The sequence below is a fragment of the Syngnathus floridae genome, chromosome 2 (genome assembly GCF_059516105.1).
Source record: "Syngnathus floridae isolate MCC-2025c chromosome 2, RoL_Sflo_1.0, whole genome shotgun sequence".
In the NCBI taxonomy this organism is placed as follows: domain Eukaryota; kingdom Metazoa; phylum Chordata; class Actinopteri; order Syngnathiformes; family Syngnathidae; genus Syngnathus; species Syngnathus floridae.
In genome coordinates, this window is record NC_142414.1 from 19,329,693 (window position 1) to 19,349,723 (window position 20,031).

The 20,031-nt window shown below is 42.0% G+C and overlaps 1 protein-coding gene across 3 annotated transcripts in view; it reads left to right on the forward strand.

Annotated features, from left to right (window-relative positions):
- The window catches only part of plxna2 (plexin A2), a 223,704-nt gene that overhangs the window by 146,482 nt on the left and 57,191 nt on the right, over positions 1-20,031 (forward strand). The window lies entirely within an intron of this gene.

Here is a 20,031-nt window from a genome sequence, read left to right on the forward strand (position 1 = left end):
GCAACATCAGGTGAAGAGCAACCCATTACTGACACACGAGACAGACGTGGCGAGAGGGGACAGTGCTTGCACTGTGATTGATCACACAAATGTTAATAACATGTGATTGGACAGGCAGAGTTTACCTTTTGGGTCTATATTAAGGATGTTTGCATTATGAGTGTGGTGGACAGGCTGATGGTCAAATTATGGATATAGACAGAGAGAGATCGTCTTCATGTAGCAAGCAACCGCCCAGAGCAAACAGGTTAGCGCATGGCAGTGGCACTTTCCACTTCCACTGCTTCATCATTTCCCGGGAGATAAGCGACTGACACAAATAGCTGTGGGGTGTGTGATTTGTTTTATTTCGCACAAAAAAAAGACTTCACACTGTAAAAAACACACAGCTTTGTTTTAGGCAGTGTTTGCCTGCTGGGAGTGTAAAAATAAAACAGTGTCACGTTGAATCTCATCTGCGGCAGCTCGGACGCAAACTGCGTCGCTTCTGACTCGAACAAACAAATTTGCACCTTGAATCTCTTTGATTCACGCTTGCTGAAGAAAACTTTTGGTTTTACAGCCATAAATTTGAAGGTTGCACTAGTGTTTGTTTTGTTGATTGTATGTGTGCCACTGCATGGGTGGAGTTCAAATGTGATGTTGGATAGAATGAATGTGTTCCCCACAATGACAGCTAAGGACAGCTAATGTAATGGGGCAGCTGGATAAGCGACAATGCAGGCATTTAATCGCAAGAATTCATTGTTTTTCATATGTCAGAAATGTCAGCAGTGGGGCGTGTTTCAAATGACACGACCCTATTAACACAACTGACAATAAAGTTTTGAAAGCAGGATAGAAAACGAATGGATGGATATAAAGAGATTTGCATGATTAGCATGATTAGCATAGTTAACGTGGCTCTTGTTCACATTTCAGCGGTCATGTATATCAGAACCAGCTAACAATTTTACCTCTTTCCATCAGCAGTTTTTCCATCAGTCAGCCCCCCCACCACACACACACACACACACACAAGCAGCTTGATTGGTTACGTTTCCGCATTATGCAACACAAGTTTATTTGCACGTCAGGCTTTGCATTATATCTATGATTAAGTTGTGGTCGAATGCATGCATCCGACTTGATATTGGAGCAGTGAAGGTAAAGCCTGAAGGCGACACTGCGAGCATAGCAATGCAAACTCAGCCATGAGGAAGTGTTGCAACAGCAGAAAAACTATCCAGCCATTCATGTGAACAAAAGCAAACTTCTGGTCGGATGAAGCCGCAAGTCCTCACGCGAGATCCCAAATGTTGCTTTGCACTAGCTGCCACTTAATAATAATCTAATAATTGCATAGAAGCGGCACACAAACTGTGCAGTACTGCTTGAGCTTTGGTGTCTGTGCTTTGCTCAAGGGCACCTCAACAGTAATCACACTAGCGTCTCTCCAACTCCACAGCGGGACTTGAACTGTGACATTCCAGTTCCAAATATCATACAATTAAAATACTTATTGCTGCCCTGCATGTGGTTTCTACACCATCTTGGGAGATGGCAAGATATTTTCCCGAGCATTTGCCTCCATTTAAATGTTAAAAAGCTAGGTCATTAAAGGTGCAAGCATTCCGGTTCGTGTATCCGACGGCATGACAGATTCCCAAACAAAGACAAGTTTGACTCTAAAGTCTTATTCCATATTTACAAAATCCTTTATTCCCGTCTATTCGGCAGATGAAACAAGCTTTTGATGTGAAGTCGCTAAGTGCGAGTGGTGTGAATGAGAAGCGATGTGGCATTAGCATTCATCACATACGCTCCCTCTGCCAGACTTGTTCTCCAGAAGCAGACAAACGTACGCATATAGTTCAGGCTTGTGTTCAAGGGTACCACTCAAGCGTTGCTCCAGACAGACAGCTTATGATTATATTGTTTTAAAAAACGACTGTTTTTTCACGTACTTTTACTGGCAGTATTGCTATCAATGTCCAATATCAGGATATGCATGGATCAATTTATGTGTGCGCGTGCGTGTGTGTGTAGTATGTATATGTGTGTGTATCTATTGTGTGTCTATCTATCTATCTATCTATCTATCTATCTATCTATCTATCTATCTATCTATCTATCTATCTATCTATCTATCTATCTATCTATCTATCTATCTATCTATCTATCTATCTATCTATCTATCTATCTATCTATCTATCTATCTATCTATCTATCTATCTCTTTCTCTATCTCTATCTATGTATCTATCTATCGATCTACACACATACATATATACAGATGCGTAATGTTTATTTAATTATTGCCATTATTGCCATTAATTATTGTCATCTGATATTTATGAAGGAATATGAACATATAAAAGTAGTCTGGTTACAGTCACTCTTACACAATACTGCTATATTTAAAAATACTTTTTTATAATTTAGTTTCAGAATAGTCCACACTGAATTTTGTTTTGTTCGTCATTCCATAAGTTTCCAATTTATTTTCTGTTTGCCAATTTAGGGAGCAAACGTGTTGAGTCTGGCACTGTTTGTTTGTTGCTGTCACCATGCAGGCAACATGGGTTCAGTTCCCACTCAATGTTGTTGTGAAGTCGAAAGGTCATCTGCATAAATCAGCATGGAGAGGTTCCAACTCAGCCGTGACCACATATGTACATGATATGAAAACTGAATGGATGAATGCATGGATTCACTTGGCAGACTTTATATTAGCTTGTCTATAAAAACATGATGGGTGATACGAATGAGTCAGTTCCATAATCTTAAATTTCAGACTAGTGATGTCAAATGTCAGACAGCAACGCGAGAAGAAGTCTGGCATCCAGGACCACATCACGACCGCCATCATTTTTCTGAGCGAGCCAGCGAGCGGGGCCAAGTGCTTGCTGAGGGGAGGCGGCGAGAACAAAGCAGGGATGATATCAAACACAAAGCAGGACCGATTTTGGCTCCAGTTGCATTTCCTACTCGGAATAACAAAGAGGGTCTCTCCGTAGGAAGGACTTGGTACAGAAAGAGAGCGAGAGAAAAAGAGAGAGAAATATTCACACTCACTTCTCAATCCTGCTTGTGTGCGTGCGTGTGTATTTTGTGCCTCAACATCACACACCAACCAAAAACCACATGGCCCTCTGTTTTTATTTGCATAGATACCGACACAGTGCACCGGCTCGCACACATGCCGCCTTTTGTCACATTCACTATTAAAATCAGCCCCCCCTTTTTTTTAATTGTCATGTACATGCAAATTTGACCCTTTGCTGAGTATTTTTTTTTTTACAATAACATAACTCATATGAAGAATCCTAAACTGAATTAACCCAGTGCTTAATGATTTTAAGAAATAATGTCGATTTAATATACCACCCTCTATGTTCTCCTGCTACATGGTAGTAACAGTTTTGTCTTTGTCCACTGAAGAGCGTGTAACTTTTAGAGATACTACTGCACAGGTCTTCACTAGACAGTGACATTTTTACACTTAAAACTAAGGCTGTGTTTTTTGACAGGTATAAATACTAATAGCCCCTTGGGACCAGAGGGCATCGAGACTCTTTATCACCACAGGAATTCCACTCGCCCTGTCACACTTATGCGCTTTTTCATTGGCAAAAAGAAGTACCACGTGTTACAGTTGTGATAAATATAGCGTTAACGTTTACAGAATTACTAGAATATGACTAATTTAAGTAGTATGTTAGTATACACCCAATTTATTAATTTTATTGATGTAGTTGTGCAATTCTTTAGCCTCATGGAGTAAGTGTTCAAGTTTGAAACCATCTTGCTGGCATTATCTATTTAAATTCTTATTTTCATCCCATTCATGTTGCTCTCTGGCAATGCACCACACTTGGATTCAGGTCGATGTATTGGGTTTTAATAATTATCATGAGTTTAAGTCAACGAGTCTTCATTTCTTTATTTTTTGTTGAAAATGGATGGAAGAGACTAACAGATTTCAAATTATTTTATAGAATGTTTTTAATGTCACGTCATTATTAGCCTCTTTTCAAGCAAATTTTATATCGTTAATCTTCATTTCTACTAAAAGGTACAATAGAGTTCAATTACCATTACAAGCTAGAATTTTATTTCCGTTGTCGTCCATCCTAACACACAAGGGGCTATTTTGACTGTCAATCGATCAATCAACAAAAAGCAGTCAGTGCCCTGCACCACACTCCACGAGCTAACCAAAAATTACAACTGCAACAGCTCTCCAGTGAACGGGAACTAAAAAGAGGGACAGGGATTTGTGATTTAATGGAAATTTGTAGCCAAAGAGCCAACAAGAACCATGGCCACTGAAAATAAAAATCATTGTTGCATAGTCAGCATTTAATCACAGTTGGCGTGCAGTTACACAGCCAACTACTGGTTTGGGCATTTGCCATCCAATATTAAATTGAATTTTATTTATCACTTTACATTGTAGACAGCACAAGAGCCACTTGGCTCTTTTATTGTTCAGTACAATGCACCCTGTTGGGATAAATAGCGCCAGTTACTCCTGCTCTCTTTCTATCGGACTTTTGATTGTCAATATGTCTATGATATTTTTGTTCCCTTTTGTGGTGACTGTTCTCTGCTTTTATGGCTGCTGGCAAATCGCACACGGTGGAGAATAATCAGTGAGTGTGTTAAGTGTCAGTTGCTTTGGTCAGCGGCGAGTGCGGCGAGCCAAGTCTGTGATGTATTATTCATGGTGAAATTTTACATCTGAAAGGATTTTGAAGTGGTACACGAAGGATGGACCGTAAGGTTTTTGAAGCACAGTCTTAATAAAGCTCAGTTATTGGTGTGAATGATATTTTATTTTTTCCAAAGTTTTAAAATAAGTTGCAGTCTTGGCTGTGGACTGAGTAATTGAAGCCTTTTTCCCCACTCAGGGATAATGTAAATAATCGGTCTAGGGTGAAACTTTGGCTGAAATAAAGGTTTTTCTTAACTGTGAGATTTATCCGTGAAGCATTTTACAATTCTTAAATGCCATTAAGCATGAAAATATATTAGCCCCTGTATATCAAAGCGATCGCTGGTCACATCAGAAAAAAGTTTAAAAAAAAGCAAAATAGACGGAGGGAGCTTTATATTTGTGACTGGTATAAATTCTACACAGTGGGTGGGCCCACTCTGTGCAGAAGGGGATTAGAGCTGCTGTTGGTGAATTCACAGACGAGTGCAGGCCACCAGATCTCAAAGAGGGAGGGCTGCACCGCTGTGGAGGTGCTCACACTGAGATGCCGGATAGAGGACCAGACTTTCATTTCCCCCCGCCTCATAGAACTGCTCCCATGCCCGAGTTGCATTCCGCTTGAATGGTGAAAGTGAAAACACCTAGTAGGGTTGTAATATAGACACAGTTGCCACACGGTGGGCTTTCTCATCCATGTGTTGCTGTCAATCTCTTTAGCACACATTAAACCACCCCACCATTTCCATCCTTTTCTGACCTGGTTTCATGAAATGCCGACATTCCTACTCAAAGATTATCAGAAAATAAAGGACCTTTTTTCCCCCCAACCATGGCAATTTCTCCCAGGTGCTCAGCTGTGAAATTTGAAATCCATGCATGGTCTCTCTCCTTTTTCTTTTTTGGTTAAGTCATTTTGTATGAGGCTTCTTGTCAACCTATTCCCTCTTTCAAGCTCCCCAGCCATTCTCACTGTGGGCTCCCTTTATCGACCTTCCCTCTCCTCTGAACCCCCCACTCTTCACACACACGCACATGCCACAAGAGCTTTGTTTGGTCGGTGTGGGTAGATCGGAAGGAAATTGGTTCAGCGGTTACTAAGGCATGAGGAATCAGAATTCATTCACACATTATCCAGGATTATAGCTGGCACGGCTCGTCATGTATGTATTAATGGCCTCGGAACACACTTGTGTTTCGGGATACAATTCAAAATCAACAATGACGTTCCACTGATGTGGAATAATCATCAATGAATGTTTGAGGAGAATAAGCCAGGCAAGGCATGTTTACTTGTAGAGCACAAGTAGCCTACACAAGGCAAGTCACAATTTTTGAAATCTACACAAAATGGCAAGAAAGCAGAGTAAATCATGACATAAAAAGAAACTAAACATTCATTAATTCAAATAGAAGTGAGGATAAAGCATAAAGTACCTTCAGTTCTCTCACTTTTTGCCTGGATTCCATCATTGTAAGAATTGACACTTCTCCCACATGTTGCAGATTTAGCAGCCCATAACTGAAATGCAACTTCACCGTGTTGAAATCTTACAGCAGGAGATCACAACCAGAGTTTCTCGGAGCCTGAGAAGATTCAAATGGATACACATTAAGCCAGGGCGAAGAATGGAGTACTCATTGGGCTTATATGGTCCGATATCCTGATACAAGTTACAACTCAAACATCATCATTCTGGATGTACAGCGGCTGTTTTATAGCTCGTTCAAAAAGTTGGCCGTTACAGTCGTCTAACCTGCTGGAGACAAATACATGGATTAGTACCACAATATGTAAAAGTCAACAACCAAAATCCTAAGCAGAAATACAAACTCGGGGACCTCTTTTCTTTAAGGCAAAACTGCTTACCACCAACCCAGTAATCATTCACCAAAGAGAGATGATGAAATTCTAATCTTCTTGGCCTGTCCTTGAATTCTAATGAGCAAACTTTCAAAGCAGCAATAACCCTAACCAAGGGTAGATTTATACGACATTGTTCCAGTGACAAAATTCAGTGGTTTGTTTTTTTTGTTAACAATTGTCAGGCAGCAGAACTACAAAACAAAAGAAGATTGAAATCCTCACACTCAAGCCACTTCCAAGTGTGAATCGAAAGCAGATTCGATACCTGCCTGCCTGATACCTCATCAATGCTAGCCTGACGAAATTTGAATATGCCAGTTGTTGACATATGCATACTAGCAACTGCCCAAACAACACAGAAACAGCTGCTGTAAAACAAATATTCAGGAGAAGCGTGGAAGGTTAAATATAGTATACTACAGGTATATAGATAATTGAAATGGCAGATGGCAGCCAGCCGCGTAATACCAAGGTTAGTGTCACTTAAAATTATGGGTTCGTGACTCAGTCCAGATGAACTAAGATATTTATTCATGAATTTTATTTTTCATATCAGTGTTGCCTTTTCCTGGTGTTGACGGTTGTGTAGTTGTTTTCCTACATGTACGTACGTGAATGCAGCTTGTTTCATGTGTTGAGTAACTGTAAACACTCTGCTATTGGACATGTATCACTTTAAAATACTCATGGCTGTCAAAACAAATCTGAAATAGGGACTAAATCAAAATTGGGTGTTGAACATATAAATCCAGCGCATGGTCTACATACTGTAGAATTTTTTTGTCTGACTGCCAGACCCTATTTCAAGATTGAAAACCAGATTCTAGATTGAAACTGGCTGGTAGAGTCTACTTGTTTTTGGCCTGTCCTTGGTACTCCTAGGACAGACAGACTGCCCTCTTTGGCTTGCGCTGGCCCCAGGGCAGTGTGGCTGGCTTTCAGCTGCCAGAGAGTGAACAAGCCCAGTAGCTTTGACCTTTGGCCTCTGTCACGTTCTGACAAGAGTTTCAGTGAGCTGACATCCCAAGACACACACAAAAAAGAAGCAGTGCTTGGTATGAAAGAGGTCAGTGGAATGTGAATTCTGCTGGAGTGGCGGGGGTCAAAAGTCACTCTGGTACATGTTGATCTTTCTAGTTCCCATGTTGTTTACTTACAGTTGCCCATGTATGTCCACTCTATGACTGATGATTAACTTGACATTTTGAAAAAAAAAATAGCCAGAAATATATGAATAACATTTTATTCATTTGAAACATGGCTTGTGGCATCAAAATGATCAACTTGTAAAAAGTCCATGCAGAGTAAAACATCAAACATGCAGTGATGCTAAAGCCTTTCCGGTGCACTTTTTTGTAAGTTGCTAAAGACAAAAGAAATGCTGCAATGTTTCATATGTGCCAATATAAAGTCCATTTGCGTAGTCATCTAGCACAATCTCAGTGTGCCCTTTTCTGACTTTGCTCCGGAAGAGACAACAATCTCTGTGACAGCAGGTCTCGGCTTTGATTGATAGTCCCCAACGTTGTCGTGTGCATGCGATCCCATTGGTGGCCGTGATAGACGAGGCTCAGCAAATCAATCGCACTGCCGCTTCCTTGTCCAGGTGCTTTAAGATCGAGGGTGGTCTGCGAGATTCTTCGCAATTTCGCTGACAGGCTCGCTTGCTATTGACACCTGAACAAATTAGGACAAATTCCCTCGTCGATACGCTCATCCATTATTATTAATGATACCATTTGCCTTTTCATTCTAATGAGGGCCCTTTTTTTTTTTTTTTTAATCGTTCCACTGTCTTAACCGTGTTAAAGACGCCTCTTAAAGAACTCCAGACTGGAAATGAAAGATTTCTAAATGTTGCCGTAAATATCGAAGTTTCAAATTTGTGTGCCATTGTGTCATTGCAATGCAATATGGCTGCTTTAATGTATGTATAATAGATCAGGTCAGGGGTTAAGGGAAGCTTGCCGTTAGCTGAGTCAATTCATCAAACCGAAGGGGGACACCACAGGGTGGGTGAGGTCACTTACACAGAGCCCCTCACTCATTTTCATATAGCGCATGTCTGCTCAAGCACCGCTTGTCATTTATTTCATGATGATCGATTCACGCATCCTTCCCCTTTTTGTGCGGGTCCTAGTGGTCTTGTACAAGTTTGCGTGTCAGCCTCTGTTCCCCGGGTGCTGGCCGATCAGACAAAGGCGCGTGATTCATTTGCATGAGTAGGCATTGTTAATTGACTTAAGGCAGGATTAGTGCTAATCAGGTTTTCTGCCCTGGAACCAGTGGCCAATCCTAACCTCATTAGTGGAGGGGAGCGCATCCCATCAGCCCCCCCATCAGGCAGTTAATTGGTAGAAACCTGAGCACCCAGTTGCCTGTTTGAAACTCATCTAACAACTTATCTTGAGCCTTCTCTTTCACTTTCCATGTAAACTAGTCAAGGTCAACAAAAGACAGTCGCAGAACGCAGGCTTCAGCAAGGCCGACATCATCGTTCAGACTGCGTGTTAGCAATACTGTGTGGATTTGCAAGCCTCTGTACCATAGCCAGACTTTGTATACGAGCAAGACTGGAGGTGTTAACAAGACTGTGAGAGATAGCAAGACCGTGGGTGCCAAAGACACTTTGGTGGTGAGTCAAACCTGGTGTGCAGTGTAGTAGTGGGATGTAGTTGGCATATGGTGTACATGGTGTCCTGTTTACATGTAATGTAATATATACATGCTTGGCGTGTCGTGTGGAATATAGTACAGTATCTGGTTGTGTTGTATGTAGTTGATGCGCAGCATGTAATATTTTTGTTATTTGTAGTGTATATTTGGTGGTGTTGTAGTCTACGTATTATGGTTGTGTGCTGTACTATGTCGTTGACATGTAATGTAGTTTCTATGTGGCATACTGGCGTGTATTTTTTGTCCTTTTTTGTACTATTTGTGAAATATAGTGTATAGTTGATGCATTATTTAGTATAGAAGTGACAATTGTCTGATATTATATATTAGCTTCATCATCATGTGTGTCACTGTGAACTTCACTAAATCAGCACTGACCTCAGGGCACAAGATTACACACACACACGCACTACAGTATCCTCCGAGTGACATAATAAGGGCTAACGAGGGAAAGGATACGTGACACTCAGACTGTATGACACTTTTGTTGTGCGTTACTATGGTGGCCAAGACTCACACACAATTGTATATACTGCGTCGCCTGGTTACACAATAATCAACTTTCCGTCCTTGTGTAATGTATTGAAGAGAGTATGTGTGTATATACCCTTACTAAGAATCCATCTTGCCACATTAATCAGCTTCATAATTAAGAGCTGTGTCTGTCAGCCACCTTCATGCACCCTCCTCTTCCCGTCCCCTTAATTTCTGTCTGTCTGACTATTTAATGGCACAGTATTTTTTTTTCCCCTCCGTAACTGTCTCCCACCCTTTCCTTGGTCTGTGCAAAATGGGGCTGGCATTTATTGTGAGACTAATGGTGGCATTTCACTGCTCCTAATTTTAGGCTTTAATTGCAATAATTATTTACAAGCCTAATTAGAGCCCATAGAAAGTCAGACAGACAGGAGCAGCTGAATGGACCATAACTGGATTGGGGGGGTTGTCGGGCTTTCAGCGATGAAATGTGCAGGCGGTCATGTGATATGGTTTGTTGGTTGAGCTCATTTAATGCTTTGTCCATGCCAGCATGTGTGGTTGAGATTTGTGTATTTTACACCCATTTATTGATTTTTTTCTGTCATTATCATCTTATAGTGGAAATAATAGAAATAATATGTCAGAGGTTGTGCAGCCATCGTTTTTCTCTTCTATACTGTGCCTTTTTAGTGCATGGAATAATTTTGTTCAGGCTGGGCGTAATATGGTTACAGTCCTTTTGTTTCTAATCGATGAATAAATTATTGCTAATTTTGGTATTAAATTATTGTGTCACTCTTCGTAAAAAAGATATGCTATCAGCGCTATGTATAAATTAATGGCTCACTTGAAGTTTTCTTAGTTTGTTTGTTCTACAGGGTGATAGCTAGATTCAAATGTTGTGGGAACGCTATATTCAAAAATGAAACTGCAAGCTTGAGTAGTGGCCACCAACAGCCTATATTGCAGACCGGCCCTAATTACTCACCCAAGACTTATTATTACATATCCACTGCGATTATAAGTATGCCTGCTTCACTGTCAGTCCACACCTGATTCCTTCCAATTGGCTTTTAAAGACGATTTTTTTTTTCCTTTTACCCTGGAGAGAGGAGTTAAGGCTTGTAAAACAGCTCTATTTGTATGGACGTATTCATCGAGTGCACTTGATGCATTGTTTGTGCTATGGCCAATACCCGATAATCTGTACGTTTCCTCTAACGGCTCAGCAAACAGTCGTCTGCTTGACGGGATAAAATCCTTTCGTCACCCCAATGGATCAACATGTATATGTATTATTCTGTCTTTTCCAGCCACGTCTTCTTCCTTTTTCATCTGTCCTGTCAACATAGCATCCAGGGGGAGGTCTCAGCCCCACATTGCCGGTCTTCTCTCCTGTAGCTCCCTTTGGCAAAACTGTCAGTGTGAGCGTCGGTGATGGATGCAGTGTCGCAGACTCTGTGTGTGTCTGCATCTTTCTCTGGTTCACTAGTATTTTCTTTCACTTTTAGACTTCGGACAAGATGTTGGAGTGCGTCAGTGGGAGTTTCTGTTCATTTGTGAGGTCAGAGGCCGCTGATGTTGGAGGGCCCGCTAACGTAATTGCATTTCAAGGTTTTTTTTTTTTTTTTTTTTTTTTACTTCTTGAGTTCACATCCTCAAAGAATGGTCTGGTTTCAGAAGTAAGGACAAGAATTTCCACAAACACTTTTAACATTAAACAGGAATTTTGGGGAAAGTCATTTTCCACTTGTCTTTTCTGATCGGTTAGTTTACTAAAACATTAATGACAGGGCTGTGGGGGGCCATTGGGAATTTCTAGATAATGTACCGGATGAGCCCCCCACTACCAACTACAACCCCCCCAATCGAATGCTGTCACGAGCTGTCGAATATTGGCTTTTGAATCTGATCATTCGAGGGCGGATCATTCTCTGGAGAGCCCATCAATCACTGTTGAGAGGGCGGTGTCTTGCTGTGATTCATGTACTGCAATGAAATCGACTTTTGGGGACTGGGCTTGACAAATACTGGGAGTAAAAGACCTGTTTTTGAATGCTTATAGTCACACCAAAGGAGGATGGATGGAAGGATGACATGCCGTGCATCTGTGCAATATTGCAGGAGGATTATTTGAAAGAAAACATGGGCAGATAAGGCAGCCTTTTGAAATATTACCTTTCTTCTTGACTTGACTTGTAAATCAGATCTCTAGAGCCACTAGGTTACCTTGTAGTAACAGAGCTGTGTGAGGGATTTGGGGCAGGAATCCAATGCAACAGCTCTAATTTGCCCTGAAAGGTGGGGGAACTCACAGATGAAGGATTTATTTATTCCAGCAGAAGCAAGTGGGGAGCAGTTAATTTGGCAGAGCCTGTCTGAGTGACTCACACACACGCATGCATAGACAAGGCAGCATGGGCACGTTGTGTTGATTTTCTTCTCCTACCAAACAAAGACATGTAGGCTTTTTGCCTCTCACTGCTGGAGATCAGTGGCTGTCTTCTTCTTTTTCTTTTTCTTTTTCCCCAATAAGCGTGTGGAAGCACTGTGTTTGTCATGGAATGAGTGGAGCAGGGCGACCAAATGCAGCTTGGACCAGGGTTTATTGAAGGGAAGGGGGAAGATGAACAAAGACACAGGCGGAAAGAGGCTCATGGACAGCGAGGGGGAAACGGAATTCCCCTCGGACTAAGAACAGACTAGGGAGAGGTTCTGACCGTGAGCCTCCACACGAGACCCAGGGGGAAATAGACGAAGCTGCGAACACAAACGGGAAACAACACCGTCAGGGTGAAACACACGGGCGGGGTTTAAATACATGAGGAAGCAAGTGACAGACATTACAGTAATGAAAAGGGTGTGACTGAGGAAGTCGCCGGCTGAGCGTCCTCTGGCACGGACGTGACAGTGTTGAGCAGGCCAGTTACTTTTTGCTGGGGCAGTACAGTCGAGCACTGCTTCCTAACTAAAGTGCCATGAGTCACATTTGTGTGCCCGGAGAGATGGGGCATCAGGTGTGCTGCAGGAAATTGTCCAAATCACGTGACCAGAAAATGATCTGTGTACTGCAAATAATGAATCATTGAATGAATGAATCATCTATCTATGCCAGTCCTTCTCAAAAATCAGGATGGGGGCACGGTCCAATTTTTTGTTTTGTTTGTGTGGTTGTTTGCCATACAAGAACAAAGCGTGATTACACATCCACAGCAGTAGGTGGCAGTCGTGCTAGTGTTGGGTTTTTTAAAGATAGCCCATTGTCATAATGTAAGTGTGGATGTTTTTTTTTTCTTCGAGATGTGCCCTGTTTTGACTGGTGAACAGCTCAGTCAGCTGTGATAGGTTCTCTGTAACCTTCATGGCAAGTAGTTCAATAGACTTATTTACACTCTGTATGTGGCAATGTTTGCTATGGTGGAGTTTCATGATTGTCCATGAAAATGTACATGGTTTACAGTTTTCACATTATGCAGACATACCGTCAAACATAAGCACCATCCAGACCCTCCGCGGACCTTCTCCTCCGATCAGTGCACATGCTTGTTGACAGACATCAATAAGTGTAGCAAGCAGGACCCCTTATCCCTCACACACTTCCCATATACTGCAAACACACACACATCCTCACGCTTGTTGATGTGCAATGGCCTTGGCGGCTTCCTCATTAGCGGCCGCATTGACAGCCAGGAATCCCGCTGAGAGAGAGCGCGAGACACACACTGACAGACAGTCGAGAAATTCATCGAAATTCCGGTGTGAGGAGTTAACCCTCGCCGAGCCTGAGGCAAGCTGGAGGAGAATATTGTGTGACGGATGGACTGCCAGTAAGTAAACATCGTCACAAAAGGAATAAAGGCGTATGATGCGATTTTGCTTGAATGTTGGGTTTCATCTTTGCTTAGGATGCAGGCCACACTTGCCCCATTCACTTAACATTGAGAAATTAGTTGAAAGAGGACAAGGAAAATTTGAATTTCGGTAGTCTGCTCAGTCAAAAGCACAGTTGGAGTACAACCTGACTGCCTGCTTGTCCAAAAAGAGGATTGAGGACATAAATAATTGATACACTCCTGACTGCATCGACCGCTTTGACTTTATACTCCACACTGCCTGATTCATTCACTCAATTGTTTTATACACTCTCTGTCTCCTCATCACTCCTTTGCCCACTTTCTTGTTTATCCTGCTACGGGACGTCTTCTATTCTAGACTTATTTGCTTTGCTCTCACTGTGTGTCTCCATGGGCATTGACTTGTCTCCTCCCATTTTTTTGTGCCCCCCCCGCATCTCCTCCAGTGTCTTCTCCTTTATTTCTCCTTTGCTGTGAGCTCCTGCATCTCTTCAAACATCTAAGTCATGCTGCATCTGTTCATGCTACCACTTAAGTACATAACAAACACAGGACCCCTGTTCATCAATCATTCACTTATCTTGGTTTTTAGTTCAAGGTGAATTTGCATCTCATGTTTTTGGAGTGCTGACTCGTGTTTTGTGTGAAATTCTAATATTGGACATGGGAAAAGAACAAGAGTTTGGCCCAGATGAGAGAAGACACTAATGAGTGTGCAATTAGAAGTCAGCGGAACACATTGAAGTATATTATTACCTCTTTATATTCACCATCATGACCAGAGGGTCAGCATTAATGCAGGACTGTGACTTGAGTTCAAGCGGCGGTCAGTGAGGCCGACGTCTGACCCCTTCTCTTTTTTTTCTCCACTCTCTTACTCCCGATGAGTCCCCACAATCTTTGCCGTGCCAAGAGGAGGCACTAAATTCTCAGGAGACGTTGGGTTGGAAGCCTTTCAATACCCTCTAAATCCCCCCTCCAGAACTTGTTTGTGGTTGTTTAACATAGAAATAACATTTTTGGGAGCTTGTCTTGCTTGGAAGTGAATTTGGGAGATGAAACAAAGTTTGGAGACTCACCAGGGACCTCCTGTTGATTAATCCTGTAATGTGAGACGACGCTCACTCACGTCGGCTCTAATTCGTCACCATGCAAGAGAGGAAGGAAGGAAGGAAGGAAGGAAGGAAGGAAGGAAGGAAGGAAGGAAGGAAGGAAGGAAGGAAGGAAGGAAGGAAGGAAGGAAGGAAGGAACGAACGAACGAACGAACGAACGAACGAACGAACGAACGAACGAACGAACGAACGAACGAACGAAGGAACGAAGGAAGGGATCTGATGGCTTCATGAGAGATGTAGTAAGATGGTTGGTTTTGGATTGAAAACCACAAATAGTACCCCAAAATCTTCCTTGCTGATGTTTCCACTCGCCCCACATCCCGAAGCCTTGGGCAAATTTGAAGAACAAAATCCATGTGTATGTCCGTTTGATTATGTAGGATAGACATGGACCAAAGTAGCTGGCAGACACAACAGTGGTTTTAAAGCTCTTGATTTTCCCAACCATGTCATTTTGAAATCTGGTCTCATGTCAATGTGAGCTCTCTTAACCCTTTCCTGGGCATTCATTATTTAAAACCAATAGGCACATACTGATCAAAAGTACTTGAGAAAAAAATGATGCCATAGGAAACCATAGGGTCAAGTGTTTGTCATCATAAACCATTTAAATACTATGCAGGTCATATTTCGAATAAGTGTTGGGGTTGTTAGTTGTTCTGTGTGTTTGTTCTACTGAAGGGCTGCAAAGGTGGCAAGGTTCTGTGAAATAGACCCTGGCTCAACTATTTAAATATTCAGCATACTTGCTAAGGTTTTCTGAAGGCACTATTTACTTTCTTCCTAATTCCAAAAACATGCCTGTTAGGTCCACTGGGCGACTCTAAATTGTCCATAGGTGGTAATGTGAGTTGGGATGCTTATGTGGTCACTGTAGCATTACTAAAATAACAAATCTTAAGGGAGAGCTCACAATGTTGTGCTCTACTGTATATCTTTGAATTATCAAATTTTCTTTCACCCCCAACCTATCCTACGTTGACTTCCCACACTGCAACTTAATAAGAGCAGGACAAAAAAAATCAATGCTGTATATTTCGAGACAAAATGTGTTTGTGTCAAACAGCTTGTCGGCCAACCCCTTGACATCTGCAACAACACTGTGAAAGCACTTCCTTGTGCTGTGAAATAGAGCTGTCTGCGGCCAGGGAGACAGTTGGATGTCCGACCTCGCACTGAGTTTCTTTGTTTTATTTTGGATCTTTAAGTCCTGCTGTTCTATCCGCATGCGAATGCCATTTTTTTACTTTTACATATTTGCTCCCGCAATGTGGGCTCGGAAGCAAATATCCTCGCGGTTGTGGCAAGGCAAGGCTCGGATGGCTCAGTGGAGACACACCACTTATTCCTGGTTTGTCCCTAAATCCAATGTCTGATGCTAGCCAACGTCATAGCTATCAGTATGCTTTGACGGTATCTCAAACGCATTTGAAACTGCGTTTTAAAAAATGTAACATACGCCACATGTATTTTTAGACCATGTTTTTTATTTTATTAGTTACGTAATTATCTACCTTTATTATCCACCTCATGCAACTCTACAGTTTTTATTATTGTGTCTTCATTGTCTGAGTTAGAGTACATCTGTATTCTTAGTTATGACTTTGTGTAGTCATTAATCTTGTAATCATTATTTTACCTAAGGTGTCTGATTTGAGATGGCTCACCAAGGACCTTTTTCTCAGAAGGTTCAAATCCCTTAGCTCATCGTCTGAGGCACCAACGTGATGCTCACTAGCATGGTAGTGGGAGAGTATTTTAACATAAGGAGATATGGTCAAGAGCAGATTAAATCAAAAAATGGTGGTTACGGGGGACTTAAGGGGCTCTTAGATTTTTGAACTGGGAGTATTTGCTCATCTTTTGTGCTCGTGTCCTTTGCAAACACTGGCTGATACGCTCCAGTCTCACTCACCCCTCTGTGCTGCAATGGTATTGTGTCGGTGATCGATGTTGCTCATTCCAGTGATGTGGTAGCCTGGCCAGCCCTCATTAAATATAGAAAGCATGGCGTGGAGGACTCGATGTGCATGTCCATACATCTTTAAAAGGAGGTAAAGGAGATCCCAAAGGTGCCAGATGTTTCACCACGTACCGCCGAGGGGTTTTGAAGGTTGGAGGTGCCCGGCGTTCGCACGGGCTTCTTCCTGAGGTCAGAGCCCTACACCGTTGCCTTGGAAACAGCCCACGAAATAGCTTCCTGTGCATTACTGCTGACAGTGGGACTTTTTTTCTTTCTCTATTTGTCGCCTCATCACAGAGAGGCGCATCTGGTACTACATAGAGCAGGTCTCATCACAACAACAGAACAATGGGACATTTCCACTTCACTCAGTTCTCCTTTATCCACCTTTATTCTCTCTGGTTCTTTCTTCTCCTCAGCTGTCGCTGCTCAGCCATCCATCACTGAGCTGCGGCGGACGTTGGCCGGGTCTCTCGGTAGAGGCATGGAGGCACTGAAATGGAGCCATTTGTCATCTGTCACAAAGACATAGAAACAAATGAAAGCCTCTCCTGCAAATGCACGTACATTGTCAGTGCCATAGCGGAAACACCTTCATACCACTGGGGACACTTCTTCTTCAACGCCTTTGTGAAAATATAAACAGCCGTAGTGATGAAATGCCACCCCTGTGTCATCTGTGTTACAACGTCATGTCTTGGGGGGAAAAAAAAACAAAAACTTTTGAATGTAGTTTTACTAACAAAGCACACAATAGTAGCACTGATGCTCACTCGAACAAGGCATGAGAAGTGTCCTGGTTGGTCCACCAGTATTATATCTGCGGTCTCCATGGCAACGCCGGAGTCCCTGTTCACCATATTAAAAGTCAATGTGGCATCCAATTGAAGCTGTTTTTAACATGACAGCACACTGTAGCTTTTTTGACACATCCAAAGCTGCATTGAAACTGCGTTAATAATGGAAGCCCATTCAGCCTGATCTTGAGGACGCTGTTATGTTAACCCTTCTGCTGCCAGCAGTCGTTGACATTGTCAGACAATGGAGTGCGACTTCAGTTCTTAAATAGCACCCCTGCTTAGGTCATCTTAAGCTACTATTGTATTAGCATTCATTTGCCGGGAGCGGAGGCTCTCTCGCAAACATTCCCCCGCAGGTCAGCGGAGGTCGTCTGGGCCACCGCTGCGTGTCTTCCCCAAAAACAAAGATCTGTGCAAACAGGTTTTATGACACCGTGCGAACGCACACACACAGACCCTTACACACACGCATGCATACACTAATGCAGGAGAAGAAGCATCATTGTGCAGCCCTGCTGTGTTGAGTGACTGTAGCGTGTGCTGAGCAACAGCTGCTGTATTCCCCCAACATCACCACCCCCTCCCCACATTTACAGCACTGCTGGCCCATGCTGCTCTCTGTACAATGCACTACACAGCAGTAAATACTCTTATTTCTCAACTCTCCTATTTGTTTTCCTGTAACATTTTTGTATTTAGTTTATGTTTGGCTGTCCCCTGGCTGTTCAATGTTCACCTTTCCCAATCTCGAAAGGCTGCCTCTTTTTCTCAGAGGGGCCTAAAGTATTTAGTCCAACTCAAATTGGCTATTCAAGGTAAATGTTTTCATGCCTCTGTCGTAAAACCAAAACAAATCACATTTTTCATGGTCACCTAGTCGGAAATTCGTTTATTACTGGATAAGTGATAAACATAATTTAGAGTCAGTCTAGTGAATGGAGCTTACGGGCACAGCAAAGTGGTAGGAAAAGGCCCTTTATGGATTTCAAACGAAGTTTAAACAGGACTTGGTAATTAAGTTTCCAAAAGTGGGGGCAGTGTAGAACAACAGCAGTGTTCTAGCTAATTGGTTAGATAATCCGAACGAGACCAGGTTATGCATGATCATCACCGCTTTTGCTGCAACTCGCTGTTAGCCGGCGGCCGTGTTGGTCATCAGTCAGCGCCTCTGCCACTGATGTGACCGTGTCTGCAACTCATTACAGCGCGCCACCTGTTTGTCCCCAAGCAAGTCCTCCTTGAGGTGATGGGGGGTTAGTCTAACAGGAGCATCCCTGTGCACAGTGTCGGGATTGTCCCGCAGCGTCAATGGCTCTCTTTGTCCCCCTCCCTCAACTGTAGCCCCCCCAACCCCATCTTGTCACTCTGTTGCTGTTGGCGGTCAGACAGGTGGGGGGTTATTGAGCCTTTGAGGAGCAAGGATTAAACAAAGAACTGATATGATACAGTCTGGAAGAGTGCTCTTCACAGCAGCTGAGGCCAGAGTTTGCTGTCAGCTACATTTAATATGATATTGTGAAGGAGCAACTCAGTAGATGAGTGTGTAGCCTTGCTGCCACAACACAAGTTCCTGGATTTGCAAATACATTACGGGATGTCAGCTTTGCTCTTTTGTGCCATATGTTGGATTCAGTGAAGTCTCTAAATTGTATTAGAATAAATGTACTGGATGTACAGGAGGCTACTTTAGGGTTAGGGTTAGGGTTAGGGTTAGACTTAACTGCATTCGGTCATGCCAAAAACCTATACGTTAGGTTCATTCAATTATAAATAAAATGTTAAGTTTGGCTAGAACTCAAAATATAGTCATAGAAACTTGGGAGTTAGGTTCATTGAAGAACTGAAAGAGTTTGTTGATTGAATATTTTACTTACTTACTTACTTACTTACTTACTTACTTACTTACTTACTTACTTACTTACTTACTTACTTACTTACTTACTTACTTACTTACTTTCTTACTTTCTTACTTACTTACTTACTTACTTACTTACTTACTTACTTACTTACTTACTTACTTACTTACTTACTTACTTACTTACTTATGTGCTTGTTTGTTTTTTGTGTGCTTGTTTGTACCAAAACTTACGCATCTGACATATTTGCAAAAACATGCATATTTGCATTATCAAAGGCTAAATTGCAAAATTCTTGTTAATATTACTCAACAGTGCCTACTAAACAAATGTATGATTATTACATAATTAGTCATTGTTCTCTTCTATTAAATGTTTGTTTCAAAGATATCGATGAACATATTAATCATAAATAATGAATTCAATTACCGTAATTTCCGGACTATAAGCCGCACCGGACTATAAGCCGCACCAGCTAAAATTCAGGGATATTTTAGTTTTTTTCTTACATAAGCCGCACCGGACTATAAGCCGCACGTGCACATGAGTTTTTTACAAAGAAAGACAGTACACAGAAAGCCGTAAAAATCCATAAATACGCCACGCCGGCATTTAAGCCTCAGGGTTCAAAGTAACCTTCTGAATAAAATGCATTAAAAGTTCACATTAATTACAACTTGTTTTTGGTAAGCAAAATGTCAGAAGAATTTAATTTAAATCC